The sequence below is a fragment of the Dendrobates tinctorius genome, unplaced genomic scaffold, assembly GCF_039654945.1.
Source record: "Dendrobates tinctorius isolate UK_male_01 unplaced genomic scaffold, ASM3965494v1 ptg000065l, whole genome shotgun sequence".
In the NCBI taxonomy this organism is placed as follows: Eukaryota; Metazoa; Chordata; class Amphibia; order Anura; family Dendrobatidae; genus Dendrobates; species Dendrobates tinctorius.
This window is the reverse complement of record NW_027361733.1, coordinates 18,394,362-18,412,394: the sequence shown is the minus strand read 5'-3', so window position 1 is coordinate 18,412,394 and position 18,033 is coordinate 18,394,362. Positions and strand designations below refer to the sequence as shown.

At 46.3% G+C, this 18,033-nt stretch overlaps 2 long non-coding RNA genes across 2 annotated transcripts in view; one reads left to right on the top strand and one right to left on the bottom strand.

Moving 5' to 3' along the window:
* The window catches only part of LOC141094934 (uncharacterized), a 46,630-nt gene extending 33,822 nt beyond the window's left edge, over positions 1-12,808 (bottom strand). Inside the window, exon 1 of the long non-coding RNA XR_012233207.1 lies at positions 12,568-12,808. This is a non-coding gene — a long non-coding RNA (uncharacterized lncRNA). The remainder of the gene's footprint in view (positions 1-12,567) is intronic.
* The window catches only part of LOC141094935 (uncharacterized), a 422,796-nt gene that overhangs the window by 165,052 nt on the left and 239,711 nt on the right, over positions 1-18,033 (top strand). The gene's annotated exons all lie outside the window — the stretch shown is intronic.

Genomic DNA, 18,033 nt, shown 5'->3' with positions numbered 1-18,033 from the left:
AGAGGAGTGCCCCCAACGCAGAATCCTTACTTTGTCATGGTCCAATACCAAGGTCTTGCCTGGTGGTGGATTAACCAAACTTAGAGGAGCTAAAGTGACGACCTTCGCTGGATCGATGATGTGAGCACGACCCTCCTCTTCATCCGTAGGGAAGAATGACCTCGATAGCGCATCTGCTTTGGTATTTTTATTACCCGGCCGAAAGTGGAGCTCGAAATCAAAGCGTCCAAAGAATAAGGACCATCTGGCTTGCCGGGGGTTGAGCCTTTGAGCAGACTGGACGTAGGCCAGATTCTTGTGGTCGGTAAATATGGTGAAGGGATGGACAGCTCCTTCGAGAAGGTAACGCCATTCCTCTAAAGCCAGTTTTATCGCAAGTAGTTCCTTGTCCCCAATGGAATAATTGCGCTCGGGCGGGGAAAAGGCTTTAGAGAAAAATCCACATGTGATAGTCCGACCAGTGGAGGTTTTTTGCAGGAGAACTGCTCCAGTTCCAACAGATGATGCGTCGACCTCAAGAATAAAGGGTCTATCGGCATCCAGACGGTGGAAAACAGGCGATGTAGAGAATTCCTTCTTCAAAGCTTGAAAGGCGTCCTCTGCTTCAGGAGGCCAGAGGTGGGGTTTTGCCCCTTTGCGTACGAGGGCAGAGATAGGCTTGGTTAAGGTGGAGAAGTGCGGAATAAATTGCCTATAATAATTAGCAAAGCTGAGGAAGCGTTGGATGGCTTTGAGTCCAAGGGGACGAGGCCAGTTCAGGACAGCGGACACTTTCTCAGGATCCATCTTCAGACCAGACCTCGAAATGATGTATCCTAGAAACGGCAGGGACGGTTGCTCGAAGACGCATTTCTCCAACTTGGCAAACAGGTGGTTCTCCCTAAGACATAGCAACACTTGCCGAACGTCCCGCCGATGGGTAGAGAGATCCGGGGAGAAGACAAGGATGTCGTCAAGGTAAACCACGACACAGGAATAGAGGAGGTCTCGAAAAATATCGTTGACGAGTTCCTGGAATACTGCAGGTGCATTGCAGAGGCCAAAAGGCATAACAAGGTACTCGTAGTGACCGTCACATGTATTGAACGCGGTCTTCCACTCATCCCCAGCGCGAATTCGGACCAAGTTATAGGCTCCTCAGAGATCAAGTTTGGTAAATATCTGGGCTCCTCTAAGGCGATCAAAGAGTTCGGGAATGAGGGGCAACGGGTACTTGTTCTTTATCGTGATGCTGTTTAAACCTCTGTAGTCGATGCACGGGCGGAGCGACCCGTCCTTCTTCTTGACAAAGAAGAAGCCTGCGCCCGCAGGAGAGGAAGACTTCCGTATGAAACCCCTGGCCAAGTTCTCCTGAACGTACTCAGACATGGCTTGCGTCTCTGCCGGCGAGAGCGGATAAATCCTACCCCTCGGAGGGATAGCTCCAGGGACGAGGTCGATAGGGCAATCGTAGGGTCGGTGCGGCGGGAGGTTCTCGGCCTCCTTCTTGCTAAAGACGTCCGAAAAAGAGCTGTAAGTGATGGGCAACCCGGGGACCAGGGGAAGGGAACGGGAACCACCCACGGGACGCACCGGCAGCAGACACCCCGCCCCACAGGATTCTCCCCAGCGCAGGATATGGCCCTTATGCCAGTCTAAGGTAGGCTCGTGGGCCCGTAACCAGGGAAGACCAAGAAGAATAGGGTGCAAGATGCCCACCAGGACATAAAAGGCGATCTGTAGTTCTACCTCCTGGGTGATATGGGTAACTGCCTCTTGAAGAGGTTTACCGTCCATGGAAGCGAGGATCCGTGGAGTTTCTAGGGTCTTAACCGGAACCGAGAATTTAAGAACCTCCTTAAGTCTAATAAAATTTCCTGCTGCGCCGGAATCTACATAGGCCGCCAAAGAAAAACGTTTACCACCAACGTGCAACAAAACGGACAGAGTGAGGGGTGGAGAGGTATCACATACACCTAGGGAGGCCTCTCTTACCTGACCTAGGCGGAGGAGTTTTCCGGACGCTCCGGGCAGGCACGGACCAGATGGGAGTCGCTGCCACAATAGAAACAGAGACCATTGGTACGCCTCTCCTCTCGGCGTTGTCCCGATAGTTTAAGCCAGTCTACCTGCAAGGGTTCTGGCATAGAAGCTGAAGCGGATATCCCGGACCGAGGGCAGGGTGGTCCATGGATGGCTGGGGAAGAACGCGGGAGCCTCCTCTCACGAGCACGTTCCTGGAATCGTAGATCGATACGTGTGGCCAGTGAAATCAGTTCCTCTAAGGCGGTGGGTGTATCACGACCAGCCAGCTCGTCCTTAATACGACCCGCGAGACCTCGCCAGAAGGCCCCTACCAATGCCTCGTTGTTCCACCCCAAATCCGAGGATAGGGTCCGAAACCGGATGGCATATTGACCCACGGTTTGGGACCCTTGGTGGAGGTTGAATAAGGATTCCGTGGTAGAGGCCAGACGGCCCGGTTCGTCGAATACTCGACGAAACGTCTCAAAAAAGGTACATAACTGGGAGACCACAGGGTCATCCTGCTCGCAGAGAGGGTTAACCCATGCCAAAGCGTCTCCCTCAAGGTGGGAGACAATAAAAGCCACCTTGGCCCGCTCAGTGGGATACTGCTGGGGCAGGAGTTCGAAGTGGAGACTGCACTGGTTCAGGAAACCCCGACACAGCTTGGGGTCCCCGTTGTAACGAGGTGGCCTAGCTAGGCGCGGCGGTGGGTGAGGAGCCAAAGCTGAGAAGGGAGACGCGGCGGCCGCCTGCAGGGAGTGTAAGTGGTCGTCTATAGAGGCCATGTAACTAAGAATATGGGCCTGGGAATCTCTCTGCTGTGCCAGCTCTTGTTGCAGTCCAGCCAATTGGGAAGCGTTCCCCGGGTCGGAGGCCTGGAGCGCAGAGAGACGGGAATCCATGGACTTCATGAACGCCATGATACGGGTTTGGTTCTCCCGTAAAAAGAGCAGCTCCTTTTGAACCGCAGCGGCTCCGGCGGGGTCCATGGCCTGTTTGTTCTGTTAGGGTTTCTAGGTAGAAAACCCGAGAGTGGACCCTCTGGGTCGTGGCTCCAGAGCCCCCGAGGGCGAGGTGATGACCACCCCCTATACAGGGAGTGTTAGGCGCAGGCCCAAGGGAGATGGAACCACGACAGCCGGAACCAAAGGGACAACCCAGGGTAAATATAGGAGAGCAGATCAGAGTGTGGAAAGGTATACGAGGGGTAGAGTAGATCCAAAGTAACAGGAGGCAGGCTGTGGAAACCCGAAGGGTCAGGACGGAACCGGGACCAGAAGCTGAAAGGAAGATGAGGGAAAGGGGGTTAGGAAAGGCTGGGCCTGGGAAATGAGACAAGGAACGAGACAGGGGAAGGAGCGTAAAATACAGGAGGCAGGCAACAATAGGGCAGAGGTACAGGAGAGGGACCGGCACGGGGAACACAGGAGGAGGAAGCAGAGGAACCAAGGAGGACGGTAGGCAGAGACAGGGAGACACGGGAGCAGGCTATAGATGGGGACAAAGGCAGAGATACAGGAGAGCGCAGCACAGAGGGTGCGCGGGGACCTGATGGCCAAGGGTGACGTTGCGCAAGGATAGTGGGCGCCACGGGCTAAGACAAACAGGTGTCTTACCTGTCCAGACGCCCAGCTGAAATACCGGTGGGCGCCGCCATGATGGGGGCGGAGCCACCGGGTCACGTGCCCCCAGGATGCACAGAGGCCGAGGAAGGGCGAGCGCGCATGCGTGGACCTCCGACGCGCCGAACCCCTGCAAAACCAGACAGGGGACGGCGCGAGAGCGGAGAAGGGGGGCGCCGGCAGGAGGAGGACCCCAGGTGAGCGCCGGCAGGCGCAACACCTCTGATACCGGTATCGGGGCCTTACTGTCACAAGTGAGGGACGGAGTGGAACACCCGGTCCTCTATCTCAGCAGGAAGCTGAATAAACATGAGCAAAAGTATGCAGTCGTAGAAAAAGAGTGCCTAGCCATTAAGTGGGCTCTAGAGGCCCTCAAATATTACCTGGTGGGCCGAAAGTTCAGGCTGATCACTGACCATGCCCATCTCAAGTGGATGCACTTGCACAAGGAACGGAATAGCCGGGTGACCAAGTGGTTCCTTGCCCTGCAGGCCTACACTTTTACGGTGGAGCACGGCCCAGGGGTACAGATGGGGAATGCAGATGCCCTGTCCAGAGTGCACTGTTTGGCGGGTGTCATTGCTCGACCGGAGTGGTCAGAGCAGAGGGGGGGGATATGTGAGAATCATGTGGGAATAGTGGATGAGGGCAGGTATATCTCGCCCAGATACCTTTCCTATGTGGCCTAGTCTGGTCAGTATCTCACCTGGTTACTAATGAATAATGGGAGGGCGGATATAAAAGGATGCCATGTGGTTGTGTGAGTGTCTCAGCCTGGGAACACAGAGAGCTTGTCTGTGTGAGAGACACACGTGAGTGAAAGCAGTGCCCACTGCAACTGTGGTTTGGCTGGACAGGAGAAGCCCGCCAGTTGGTAGTTAGGTTGTACTTTGTTTAGTTAGTGCCAGACAGGCAAGGATTTGTTTTATGTTTTTATGTTTTATGTTTTTTTTTTCTGGGCAATAAAAATGAAAAAAGCATATATAGAATGGGAGGAATAGGGCTAAGTGACAGCACATGTGAAAAAGACTTGGGTATACTAATAGATCACAGACTGAATATGAGTCAACAGTGTGATGCAGCAGCAAAAAAGGCAAATGCAATTCTAGGATGTATTAACAGAAGCATACAGTCTAGATCATGTGAAGTCATTATTTCCCTCTACTCCTCTTTGGTCAGACCTCATCTGGAATATTGTGTCCAGTTTTGGGCACCACATTTTAAAAAAGACATCAACAAACTGGAGCAAGTTCAGAAAAGAGCGACCAGAATGGTGACCGGACTGCAAACCCTGTCTTATGAGGAAAGGTTGCAGGATTTGGGAATGTTTAGTTTGCAAAAGAGAAGACTGAGAGGAGACTTAATAGCTGTCTACAAATATCTAAAGGGCTGTCACATTGTAGAAGGATCAACTTTATTCTCATTTGCACAAAGAAAGACTAGAAGCAATGGGATGAAACTGAATGGGAGGAGACACAGATTAGATATTAGAAAAAACTTTTTGACAGTTAGAGTGATCAATGAGTGGAACAGGCTCCCATGAGAAGTGGTGAGTTCTCCTTCAATGGAAGTCTTCAAACAGAGCCTGGACAGACATCTGACTGGGATGATTTAGCGAATCCTGCTTTGAGCAGGGGGTTGGACCAGATGGCCCAGGAGGTCCCTTCCAACTCTACGATTCTATGATTCTTTATGCATTGCTTTCACCTTTAATAAACCTGACCCAGTGTCAGTTATACCCGGACCCCGGCTGTGCGCCTGAGTTTCATGCTGAACGCACGTGACCTTTGACCCCAGCAAACACCTATTGAACCCAATAGAGAATGCGTATGCAGTGAGCTCCTAAGCTCCTTCTAGTGGTGACTGCAGACTAATTTACCATGTTACTTATGATTACGCCAAGGAGTTGGGAATTCTTTATCTGAAACATGGAGCGGCAAACCCGATAAAGACATTTTAAGAAATTCATCAGCACAGACTTTGTTTACACAGATATTAAGGGTCTCAAAAAACATGAGGGTCCTAATTTACAACACCATCCCTCTTTTTTATATATATTTTTTTTAATTACACAGCCGTATGAAGGCTTGTTTTATATATGACGAGTTGTAATTTTGAAATATACCGTATTTTTCAGATTATAAGATGCACTTTTTTCTCCCCAAATTTGGTGGGGAAAATGGTGGTGCGTCTTATAATACAGATATACCTTACCAGCCGCAGTGGCGCAGGGTCCCAGGGTCGCTGCTGGAGGAGGCAAGGGTGGAAGGTTGCTGCAGGCTGGGATGAAGGGATGTTCCGATGTGCGTCGTTGCGGGTGAAAATGGCTCCGGTGTTCTGTGGTGTGGGGGGGCTCTGCCGGCATTTTGTGAAAGCCTGGAGCCCCATGCACATCCATTACTGCGATGCAGTGGCCTCCGATGCAGTGGCCTCCGAGAAAATGGCAGCTGGGGGTGACGCATGCTCAGATTGAGATCTCGGCATCTGAGATCTCGTTGCTGAGATCTCAATATGTGCATGCGCCGCCCCTGGCAGCCATTTTCCCGGAGGCCACCGCATCGCAGTAATGGATGTGCACGGGGCTCCGGGCTTTCACAAAATGCCGGCAAAGCCCCCCGCACCACAGCCATTTTTACCCCCAGCGGCGCATATCGCAGCACCCCCTCATCCCAGCCTGCAGTAACGCACCACTCTTGCCTCAACCAGCAGCAACCCTGGGATGCTGCTTCACCGCAACCACCACCCCCGGTAAGCAATAAGACGCATAGATTATAAGAGGCACCACCATTTTATTAAAAAAAAGGTTTTTTTTACTATTTTTCTCCTCAAAATTTGGGTTGTGTTTTATAATCTGGTGCATCTTATAATCCACAAAATATGGTACCATTCCCAGTTTGCAGTGCATTATTTGGTAAAGGAAAAAAAAAAGGAAAATAAAATTTCAAGTGAGGAGAAATTGTGTTTTTTTTCTGCAGTAAATATGACCTGGCAAAAATAATTCTCCAAGTTGGTACAATTATGGCCATACTAAACTTAAGGTTTTTTGTAAGGATATATTTTCTTTGCTAAAAAAAAGATAACTTTGTAGAAACTGGATTTAAACAAGCCATTTTTTTCATAATGATTCTCTTTAAAGAGAACCTATCTTTTACCTTAAACTATTTTAATTTCTTACCTGGTGTCTACATCACTGTTCTCCAGCATCTGGCGTTTTTCATTTGTTAATGCACCTCTCCACTCCTGAGCCTCCTCTGCTCCCTATCTAAAATCGGACTTGTTAGTGCAATCTGGGACGATCCTCGTGAGAGGAGTTTTGAACCACACCGACTTGCATAATATGACTATTTATTTATAGACACAGAAGAGAGGACCACATCTCATGAATGGAGAACGTGAACAAAAGAAAAAAAAAATCTGCTTTTGCACCATAAAAGCTATTTTTGGCTATCTTTAGCTAGTCCTTCTCACCTTTTATTCCAGAATGCTCCTTCCTGCCCTCCAATACAACATGGTCTGGTGGGCAACTGCTGATTGTTGCGATGACATCTTGTCAGTCCTACGCGCTGACGTTACCTAATGTAATAGGATGCTACATCATTGCTTCCAACAGAAATGCATGAAAGACCCTAGAACATTGTCCAGGCCTAAGATTTCAGCCAGTAATATACACTGATAAAAAAATAAAGTGAACACAATAGAATATAACTCCAAGTAAATCAAACTTCTGTGAAATCAAACTGTCCACTTAGGAAGCAACACTGTTTGACAATCAATTTCACATGCTGTTGTGCAAATGGAATAGACAACAAATGGAAATTATTGGCAATTATCAAGACACCCTCAATAAAGGAGTGGTTCTGCAGGTGGGGACCACAGACCACATCTCAGTACCAATGCTTTCTGGTTGATGATTTAGTCTCTTTTGAATGTTGGTTGTGCTTTCACACTCGTGGTAGCATGAGACGGACTCTACAACCCACACAAGTGGCTCAGGTAGTGCAGCTCATCCAGGATGGCACATCAATGCGAGCTGTGGCAGGAATGTTTGCTGTGTCTGTCAGCGTAGTGTCCAGAGGTTGGAGGCTCTACCAGGAGACAGGCCAGTACACCAGGAGACATGGAGGGGGCCGTAGGAGGGCAACAACCCAGCAGCAGGACCGCTACCTCAACCTTTGTGAAAGGAGGAACAGAAGGAGCACTGACAGAGCCATGCAAAATGAACTTCAAAAGGCCACAAATGTGCATGTGTCTGCACAAACAGATAGAAACCGACTCCATGAGGATGGTCTGAGTGCCCAACATCCACAGATGGGGGTTGTACTCACAGTTAGTCACCATGCGGCCCTCCAAAGAAATGCCACCCCACACCATTACTGACCCACTGCCAAACCGGTCATGCTGAAGGATGTTGCAGGCAGCAGATCGCTCTCCACGGCGTCTCCAGACTCTGTTATGTCTGTCACGTGCTCAGTGTGAACCTGCTTTCATCTGTGAAGAGCACAGTGCGCCAGGGTCAAATTTGCCAATCCTGGTGTTCTGTTGCGAATGCCAACAGCATCCTGCATGGTGTTGAGCTGTGAGCACAACCCCATCCGTGGATGTCAGGCACTCAGACTATCCTCATGGAGTTGGTTTCTAACCGTTTGTGCAGACACATGCACATTTGTGGCCTGCTGGTTGTAATTTTACAGGGCTCTTGCAGTGCTCCTCCTGTTCCTCCTTGCACAAAGGCGGAGGTAGCAGTTCTGCAGTTGGGTTGTTGCCCTCTTATGGCCCCTCCACTTCTCCTGGTGTATTGACCTGTCTCCTGGTAGCGTCTCCAGCCTCTGAACACTATGCTGACAGACACAGCAAACCTTCTTGCCACAGCTCGCATTGATGTGCCATCCTGGATGAGCTGCACTACCTGAGACACTTGTGTGGGTTGTAGAGTCCGTCTCATGCTACCACGAGTGTGAAAGCACAACCAACATTCAAACGTGACCAAAACAACAGCCAGAAAGCATTGGTACTGAGATGTGGTCTGTGGTCCCCACCTGCAGAACCACTCCTTTATTGAGGGTGTCTTGATAATTGCCAATATTTTCCATCTGTTGTCTATTCCATTTGCACAACAGCATGTAAAATTGATTGCAATCAGTGTTGCTTCCTAAGAGGACAGTTTGATTTCACAGAAGTTTGATTTACTTGGAGTTATATTCTGTTGTTTGTGTTCCCTTTATTTTTTTGAGCAGTGTATATACACACCTATACACTCCTATACACACTTATACACTCATATACACACCTATAAACATATATACACAAATATACACACATACACACCTATACACTCATATTCACACATAAACACATCTATACACTCATATACACACCTATACATATCTGTACACACATACACTCCTATACACATCTATACAGTCTTATACACTCATATACACACATATACACTCATACAGCTTTTTCTGGCTCCTGATTGTCTATGTAATTGCATTTACTTTCTCTGGTATGCTCTGCTTACCCATCATTTGGTATCCATAATGTATTCCATTCCTCTTGTCTTTTCCATGCATATCTCCAAGTGGTCAGTGAAACCCCTCCCCCCCTTTTTATGACCTTGCTTATCTCTGAACATGTGGTCTGGCGACACACTCCCACTTTCCCTCACAGCTGTGAGCCCTTAGGTGCACATATATTCAAAGGCATGAGTCTGACCAGACGTAGTCTGGCCATCTTTCAAATTACAGATTTCTAATTACACTACTCTGAATTAGACTAGCATTGGCTGGAATTGAGATCGGATGCCATGTCGTGTTTGGAAAGCCCCTAATGTGCCTAAACAGTGGAAACTGTTGTGAACTCATTTTCTGGTCTGCCTCTGGTTTCTGGTGAGGGAACTGTTTGTGCTGACAGAGGAGTTGTGAGTTCTCTTTCTGGGCTCCATCTGGTGGTGGCAGGAGGTAATGAAGCTGATCTAATTAACAGAGACCTGCCACCTGATAATAAGGATGAGGAGTGGACATCTGGAGTCTCAGACTGGATTTAAGACAGCCGTCTCCCTATTCCCATGCTCGTGATTTCTTCCTGCTTTCTGAGGTCTTAGTTTCCAGCTCAGTTCCTGCCATCTCAAGCTAAGTTGTCTCTGCTATTGTTCACATTTGATTTGGTTTGGTCTATTCAGTTTTTTGTGTGGTCAGCCAGCCCCGGCTGGGGCTATGCTTAATTTCCACTCTTATGTTACAGTATGTGCCAGTTTGCTTTTCGTCCCTTATTAGATTGGCCTCTTTTTGCTCTGTTCTCAGAATATGCCAGAGTGCTGATATAGTGGGTGAAGTCTAGTGACTTCAGGGTTTTTTTGCTATCAGAAGTGTTGGACATTTTTGCAGGGTTTTTTGGCGTGATTGCAGACAGTATCTTTCCTTTCCTGTCCTTTTTAGTTAGTGTGGGCTCCATCGTTTGCTCAGCCTATTTTTCTACCTGTGTTTGTGCTTTCATCTTGTTTCACCGTCAACACATATGTGGGGGCTGTCTATTCCTTTGGGGTCTGCTCGGGGGCAGTTTAGATTTCCCCTTTTCTTGCTTTAGGCTTATTTAGTCCTCCAGCTGTGACGAGGCATCTAGAATCATCGTAGGTAAGTTCCACGGCTGCTGTTAGTTGTGTGGTTAGGATCAGGGGTCTGCAATCCACGTAGTTACCAACCTCTCTGGTTTTCTGTGACTTAGCTTGGTTTTGTTTTCCTCCTCAGTGACCCAATCATAACAGGAAACCCCCCAATTCTAACTCCAACCCTAACCCTAATCTGAGCCCTAACCATAACCCTAAACACAAACCTAACCCTAACACACCACTAACCCTAATCCCTAACCCTAATCCCAACCCTAACTCTAATCCCAACCCTAACCCTAATCCTATCCCTAATCCAAACCCTAACCCCAACTCTAGCCCCAACCCTCACCCTAACTTTAGCCCAACCCTAACCCTAATGGGAAAAAGCAAATAAGTACTTTTTTCTTATTTTATTATTTTTCCCTAACTAAAGGGGTGCTATTTATAGCGGGATTTTATGTTTGGCAGCTATCACATGCTAAAAGATGCTTTTTATTGGAAAAAATAGTTTTTGCATTACCATATTTTGAGAGCTATAATTTTTCCATATTTTGGCCCACAGAGTCATGTGAGGTCTTGTTTTTTGCAGGATGAGTTGACGTTTTTATTGGTACCATTTTCAGGCACATGACATTTATTGATCGCTTTTTATTCCGATTTTAGGGAGACAGAATGAACAAAAACCAGCAGCTCATGAATTTCTTGAAGGGGGGGCATTTATGCCATTACACGTGTGGTAAAATTGATAAAGCATTTTTATTCTTCAGGTCGGTACAAATACAGCAATACCTCATTTATATCATTTTTTATGTTTTGGCGCTTTTATGCAATAAAAACTATTTTCTATAAAAAATAATTATTTTTGCATCTCTTTATTCTGACAGCTATAACTTTTTTATTTTTCCGGTGATGGAGCTGTGTGGTGGCTTGTTTTTTTACGAGACAAGATGACTTTTTTTAGCGGTACCATGTTTATTTATATCCGTCTTTTTGATCACGTATTATTCCACATTTTGTTCGGCGGTATGATGATAAAGCATTGTTTTTTGTCTTATATTTTTATGGGGTTCACTAAAGGGGTTAACTAGTGGGACAGTTTTGTAGGGCAGGTCATTATGGATGCGGGGATACCAAATATGTGTACTTTTAATGTTTAGTTTTGTTTTACTTAGTATTTTTAAATATTTTTACAATTATTTAAAAAATATTTTTTTTTATTTATTTCTTACTTTTACACCCTGCACCACTATGGGACAATCATTTTCTGCAGCTGCTTGCTTCTATAGTCTCTCAGGTCTGGAGACCTGAATGTCATCATGATGACATCGGGTCTCCATGACAGCGATCGGGACCCCGCGTCATGCCGCAGGGTCTCTGATCCAAAGGCAGAGGGGCTGTCAGCTTTGACAGACCTTCTGCTTGCTCCCAGAATGCTGCAATCATGTTTGATCGCAGTGTTCCAGGGGTTAAAGAGCCGGGAGTTGTCCGTGAAGGCTCCTGACATTTAGAGCCGGGTGTCAGCTTTGAGAATCAGCTGACACCCAGCCGTGATCACCCGGCCACGTGAGCGTGGCTGATCGGTATGATGTACTATCCCATCCATGGTCATACGGGCCCAAGTCACCTGGACAGGATAGTACGTCCGATGTCAGAAAGAGGTTAAAAGATGAAAGCTGAGCTGTGATTGGTTCCTATGAGCAACAGTTTTCCCACTCCACAACACCTCAGCAGACACTGACCGGGTGGGAGAAATCTAGCATCCCCGGAAACATAAGCTCCCGGCCATTGTCTGCCCCCCAGAAAGGAGCAAAGAGCATATGATAGAAATGAATCACCTCCTTCTCTATTACTGCCATGCTCTATTGTTACGGACATAGAAAATCGCAACATCAGCGGCCACACACAGAGCCGCACTGCCAGGTTGCATAGCAGCACATCTCCAGGAACTCCCTACTCAGTGCCAGTAGTCTATACATTATACAGGTGATACTGCAAATACTGTATACATGTTAAATAGGTGTTACTGCTGTGTATATATGTAAGAAGATGAGCCACAACAGAGTCGGCCATTTTATATGCGCTTTAGGGCCAGAACTAACGGGACTGTCACCACTGTTGCCGGGGGGCGATTGGTCTGGGTGGAATGGACCTGAGTGCCTGACAGAAGGGAGCATGGGGAGATAAAAAGGACTGAGCACGGGGGAGGAGAGATTTGGCGGGAAGGCGACAAGGGAGAAAGGTGAAGGTTGACTCCCTCCCCACTACTCTGATGACGAACCCCACATACTCCAATATCTTGCAGACAGACTCAGTCTCTCAGGACGTACTTACTTCACTGCCCCCAGGTGTTCCCGCACCTGTCCGATATACATCGTGCATTGGAAAAGACAATCTTAATCCCTCCGATTGTAGCTGGCCCGTGAGAAGTTCGCACACCCCCGCAGCCTGTCAGCCTGTGTGCTCCCCGTGTACTGCGACATTCCAGAGGAACCAACAAAAGGGACTGTTCCCACACACCAATGTACTCAAGGCAATCAAGCCCGTATACTTCGGCAAGGTCAGGAGACAGTGCATTCCGTTCCAGCGCAGCAGAGCCAGAGACGGATTGCGACGCCGGCAGGAGCTGTTCCAACCTCTCCCCAACAAGAACTTCAGCTGATAAGTTACCTCTCTCATACACCCCTTTTTTGTGTTTTTGTGCAAATTCTGTTGTGTTCCGTGTTTCTGTGCATTACATCGTTGTTTTCATCTCCCTGCGCGGAGTATTCCTTGTACGCAATTAACCTGTTTAAAGTAAACACTGTTAACCCCTTCTCTGCTTGCTGCTCTTTACTGCATTTATCGAACCTCAATTCAAGTTCCTTTACATATACATGCATATATACACAGCAGTATCACCTATATACAACCAGTATACATCTGTAGCAGTATTGTCTATATAATGTATATAGACTGCTGGCTGCTACTGCTGTGTATAATCACAGTATCACCTATATAATGTATATTCAGCAGTCTATAAACTGAACATTATATAGCCGATACTGCTACTGATGTGTATATATGTTATATATAAGTGACACTGCAGGATGTGTGTGTGTGTGTATATATATATTATACACACATATATACACACAGCAGTATCACCTATATACAGCGATCTATATACATTATATAGGTGCAACCTCTCTATATACATCAAAAAAGTTTTCATCTTGGGACTCACCCAAGTCCCTGAGATGGCGTGAGGATGACAAGATGAGGCGTGTCCTGTCCAGCGTCAGCGGTGAAGAGGAGAGGATCTTGCTGGAAATGGTGTGTTCTCTGATGCTGGTCCAAGCAGGTCAGCATCAGACACAGATGGGGGCGCCCTCTGCGCACCGCGGCAGCTGCCTTTCAAAATCTCTAACTTGGCCCTGTTTGCGCGCGTGGTCTCCTGCTTGCCTGCGCTGACAAGGGCAGAAGCTGCACGCACACACACACGAACGAGGGCCGTGGCCATGCTCGCGCACTGATATTTCTCCACCACAAAGTGGGCTGCCGGCCCTTTAAATGTTCTGTGTGAAGGACCTATGTGCGCGCTGTCTAGCTGCACGCACTGACAAGGGCACAGAGGCCCGTGTTTGTGCTTGAGCACTGCTGCGGCCATTGTCAGCGCGTGCAGCTAAACAGCGAGCACACATAGGTCCTTCATACAGAAGATTTAAAGGGCCGGAGGTCCAATTTGTGGTGGAGACCTGCCAGCCCACCGGGCATCTAGCTGCCTGGGCAGATGCTCAATCCGGGCCTGATCACATTTGACTGCTATTATTTTGAAAAATAAAGTAAATAATATCAGTCTAAACCAGGGGTGCACAACCTGCAGCCCAAATAAGTTTACTAAAGTTGGAACAAAAAGGAACTATTTTTAAAAATTATGTTCAATCTTTGAAAGTTTGAAAACTATTTATTCTATAACTGGTATACATAACTGCGTTTAGAGTGGTGACCATACAGCTTGCGTAGATCTTGTGCTCAGGCTTTATAGCTGCTTTTTGATGGGCCTGTGAGCAGTCCTCCACAATATCCAGGAAGTTCAGTCTCTTGGCTTAGCTGGTCAGGTAATGGAGGGGCAGCAGGTGAATCATCTGGGTGCATTGGAGCAGTGTGGTAGTGTGCTCTCCAAGCAGGACAAACAAATGAGATGTTCTGAAAGAACTGCTGGTGTTCCAAAAGGAATGGATCCTCCTTCTCCTTACTGTGTGGTACAGGTATCTCACTTGTCACATGCTCATCAGTAGCATCGTGAGTACTGATTTTTAGTGGTGATGCCATTTTCCCTGATTCTACTTCTTCCCAATTAATTGAAGTGAAAAAGTCATGCTCACGTATGTTTCCCTTTATTCCTAACCTCAGAGACTTGTCCTTACAAAGGAGACCCCGTACCAAGTCTACAATTGTAGGGTTAAAGTATTCAGATGTTTCTCGGTCATCGATCATGTCAATGATTGTTGTGAACATCCCTAGAGGTCCTGGGATGGCGACCAAACCATTGATAATTATGCCTAAACTAAACCAGTCTTCTGCAGCAAGATATGGTTCGCCAATAATTTTTTCCAGTGCAGTGGCCCCATCAAAGTCTCCTTCTTTTGTTATTCTGATTGACAATCCAAAATCTGTGATTTTAATGTGGCCTTGGCTGGTTAACAGGATGTTTTCGCATTTCAGATCTCTGTGAATGATGCCGTTGGAGTGGAGGAATTGTATTCCACACACTATCTCTGCCACTAGAAATTGTACGATGCAGAGGCTTAGCGGTGCTCTCTCTTCAACCACGTCAACGAGAGTCCCGCCGGTGACTAGCTCCATGACATAGTAGAGGTCGGTCTTAGTATGAAAAGCTCCATAGCCGTGAACTAAAAAGATGCTCTTGTGAGTCATCTGCAGAATTTTGCTTTCTGCTATTACTTCTTTCCATTCCATAGCTTTTTTTTTAACAACTGCTTTTACGGCAACACGCTCTTTTTGAATGGACTCTGTTGCCAGCATCACCACCCCACTGCATCCTGATCCAAGAACATGATGAAAAGTGAATTTGTCCACTGTTAATGGCACTGTGGTTATTTCTCCTTCTTCTGAGGTCTTTGTAGGAGAATGTTCAGTATCTAGTTTTGCTTTTTTCATTGACTCTAGATAGTGTTCATCAGATGTAATGCTGGATCCGCTCTCTATGTAGGGCCTTTTTATGCCACCTTGGTGCGTCACTGTTGTTTTTTCTTCATTACGCGCAACAGGTTCTTCAATTGATTTTTCCTCCGTTGCATTTTCTATTGTTGGGTTTTCAGCAGGGGCACTATTGTCTTCTACTTTCCATTCGCGAGATCCACTCTGATTTTCGGGGGTGTCTCTTGAATTCTGGCATCTCAATAGTTGCCTTCCTCTTTTTACTGTGTAGGCTTTCATCTTCCATCTGTATCCTACTAACCTTCTCCACTGGTTCTGCAGTCCTTGAAGAAGGGAGTGTCTTTTTGGCAGAGGAGTAGCAGTTTCAGGTTCGCTCACCTGATGGCTGCATCCTTCTTCTGGATCTTCTATGTTAGGACCTGTTGGTGTTTCCTCCTCTCCACTATTACTCTCTCCTTTTGAAGATGTTGCTTGTTTTTTTCTTCTAAAACACCACATGTTGAGTCATAGACATCAACAAGGCGCAAGTAGAAAAGAGTAAAAAAAAAATCGCAAGTAGCAAGCTAGCCGCAACGAAATCTTTCCTCACCAAGCTGCTGAGGAAAAACACTAATGGTTCTAATGGTCACTGTGCTGCTACTGGAATCATCATCATCATTGTGATGTCATCATCGCTGTGATGTCATCCGTGCAGCCATGGGCAGGTCACATTTGTCATTCGCCAAGTTTCAACCCGTTTGATCCGGTTTAATCTGGCATTTTGTATGCTGACAAAGACAAGTTATTAACACTAAAATAAAATGGCCACAATCTGTTATCTGATATTAATGTAAGGGTGAAACGTATCGGACATGCTGCCAATAGAATACGAACAGCGATTTCTTGAAGCATTGAATCTACTCATCTTTTATTGAGAATATTTTAAATGGTGCTCATACACAAAGCAGTTTTTGTCTCCAGTCATAATCCATTTTTAACTCATCGATTCCCAAGCCTAGAAATAGACTAAACTTTGTCCCTGAATTCTTCAGATTACGGTATATTCTAAACTACCATCGTTCAGGATCTCTACTTACTGTAACTTTTATTAGAGTCAAAACCCGTGACCTAATCTTGCTCTCACTTCTTTTGGGCTTGTGACAGATTTTTCCCCAGAAGTTGACAACACACAAAGTTTGGTTACTAATCTCTGTGATGGGGCTAGTAATCCGCAAGTGGATATCTTTGGTGCATGCTGGATTAGCAGGGTTTCCAGATTATTGGGTGACAGATTACTGGATTGTTACTGCATTTGGTAAATATTGTGATACAGGAGCAGTCATCTCCTCCCCCCTCGGCTCTTCGGGATGTGTTCTCCGTGGTTATCTGTGGTAGAAATGAGTTTCCAATTGCTCCAACCTCCTGGCGATATTTCATATCATACATACAGAGGAGTAGAGACGATTATTCATCACTTATCTCTGCACCTGCCTTGTGCGATAAAGCAGCATCCGCTTTCAGTAGGTCACATGACTCCATATGAGTGTTAGAACGCCAAAACACAGAATATTAGTATTCCATCTCCTGGACAAGTTGTTAGTCTACTCGGTTACTTCATAGTTATGCCTCATCTCTGGGAAAGCTGGGTGACAACCAATTTGTCCATGATTAACCCCTTAACCCCCGGAGGTATTTTTGTTTTTGTGTTTTCGCTTTTCGCTCCCCTCCTTCCCAGAGCCATAACTTTTTTTTTATTTTTCTGTCAATATGGCCATGTGAGGGCTTGTTTTTTGCGAGATGAGTTGTACTTTTGAACGACACCATTGGTTTTACCATGTCATGTACAAGAAAGCAGGAAAAAAATTCCAAGTGCGGTGAAATTGCAAAAAAAGTGCAATCCCACTCTTGTTTTTTATTTTGCTTTTTTACTAGGTTCAGTAAATGCTAAAACTGACCTGCCATTATGATTCTCCAGGTCATTCCGAGTTCATAGACACCAAATATGTCTAGGTTCTTTTTTATCTAAGGGATGAAAAAAAAATCCAAACTTTGCTAAAAAAAAAAAATTGCGCCATTTTCCGATACCCGTAGCATCTCCATTTTTCGTGATCTTGGGTTGGGTAAGGACATATTTTTTGCATGCCGAGCTGACTTTTTAATTTTTTTTGGTGCAGATACGTTCTTTTGATCGCCCATTATTACATTTTAATGCATTGTCACGGCGACCAAAAAAAGGTATTCTGGTGTTTTGATTTTTTTTCTCACTACGCTGTTTAGGGACCAGGTTTAATCCTTTTTTTCATTGATAGATCAGGTGATTTTGAACATGGTAATACCAAATATGTGTATGTTTGATTTTTTTTTTTATTTGTTTTATTTTGAATGAGGCGATAGGGGGGTAATTTGAACTTTTATATTTTTTATTTTTTTTATATTTGTAAAAACTTTTTCTTTTTACTTTTGGCATGCTTCAATAGCTTCCATGGGAGACTAGAAGCTGCCACAACCCAATCGGCTCTGCTACATACAGGCGCTGATCAGATCTCCGCTATATGGCAGAATTACTCACTTGCTATGAGTGTCGACCACTGAGTGGCACTCACAGCAAGCCGGCACTGACAACCATAGCGGTCTCCAGGAGACCTCCGGTTGTCATGC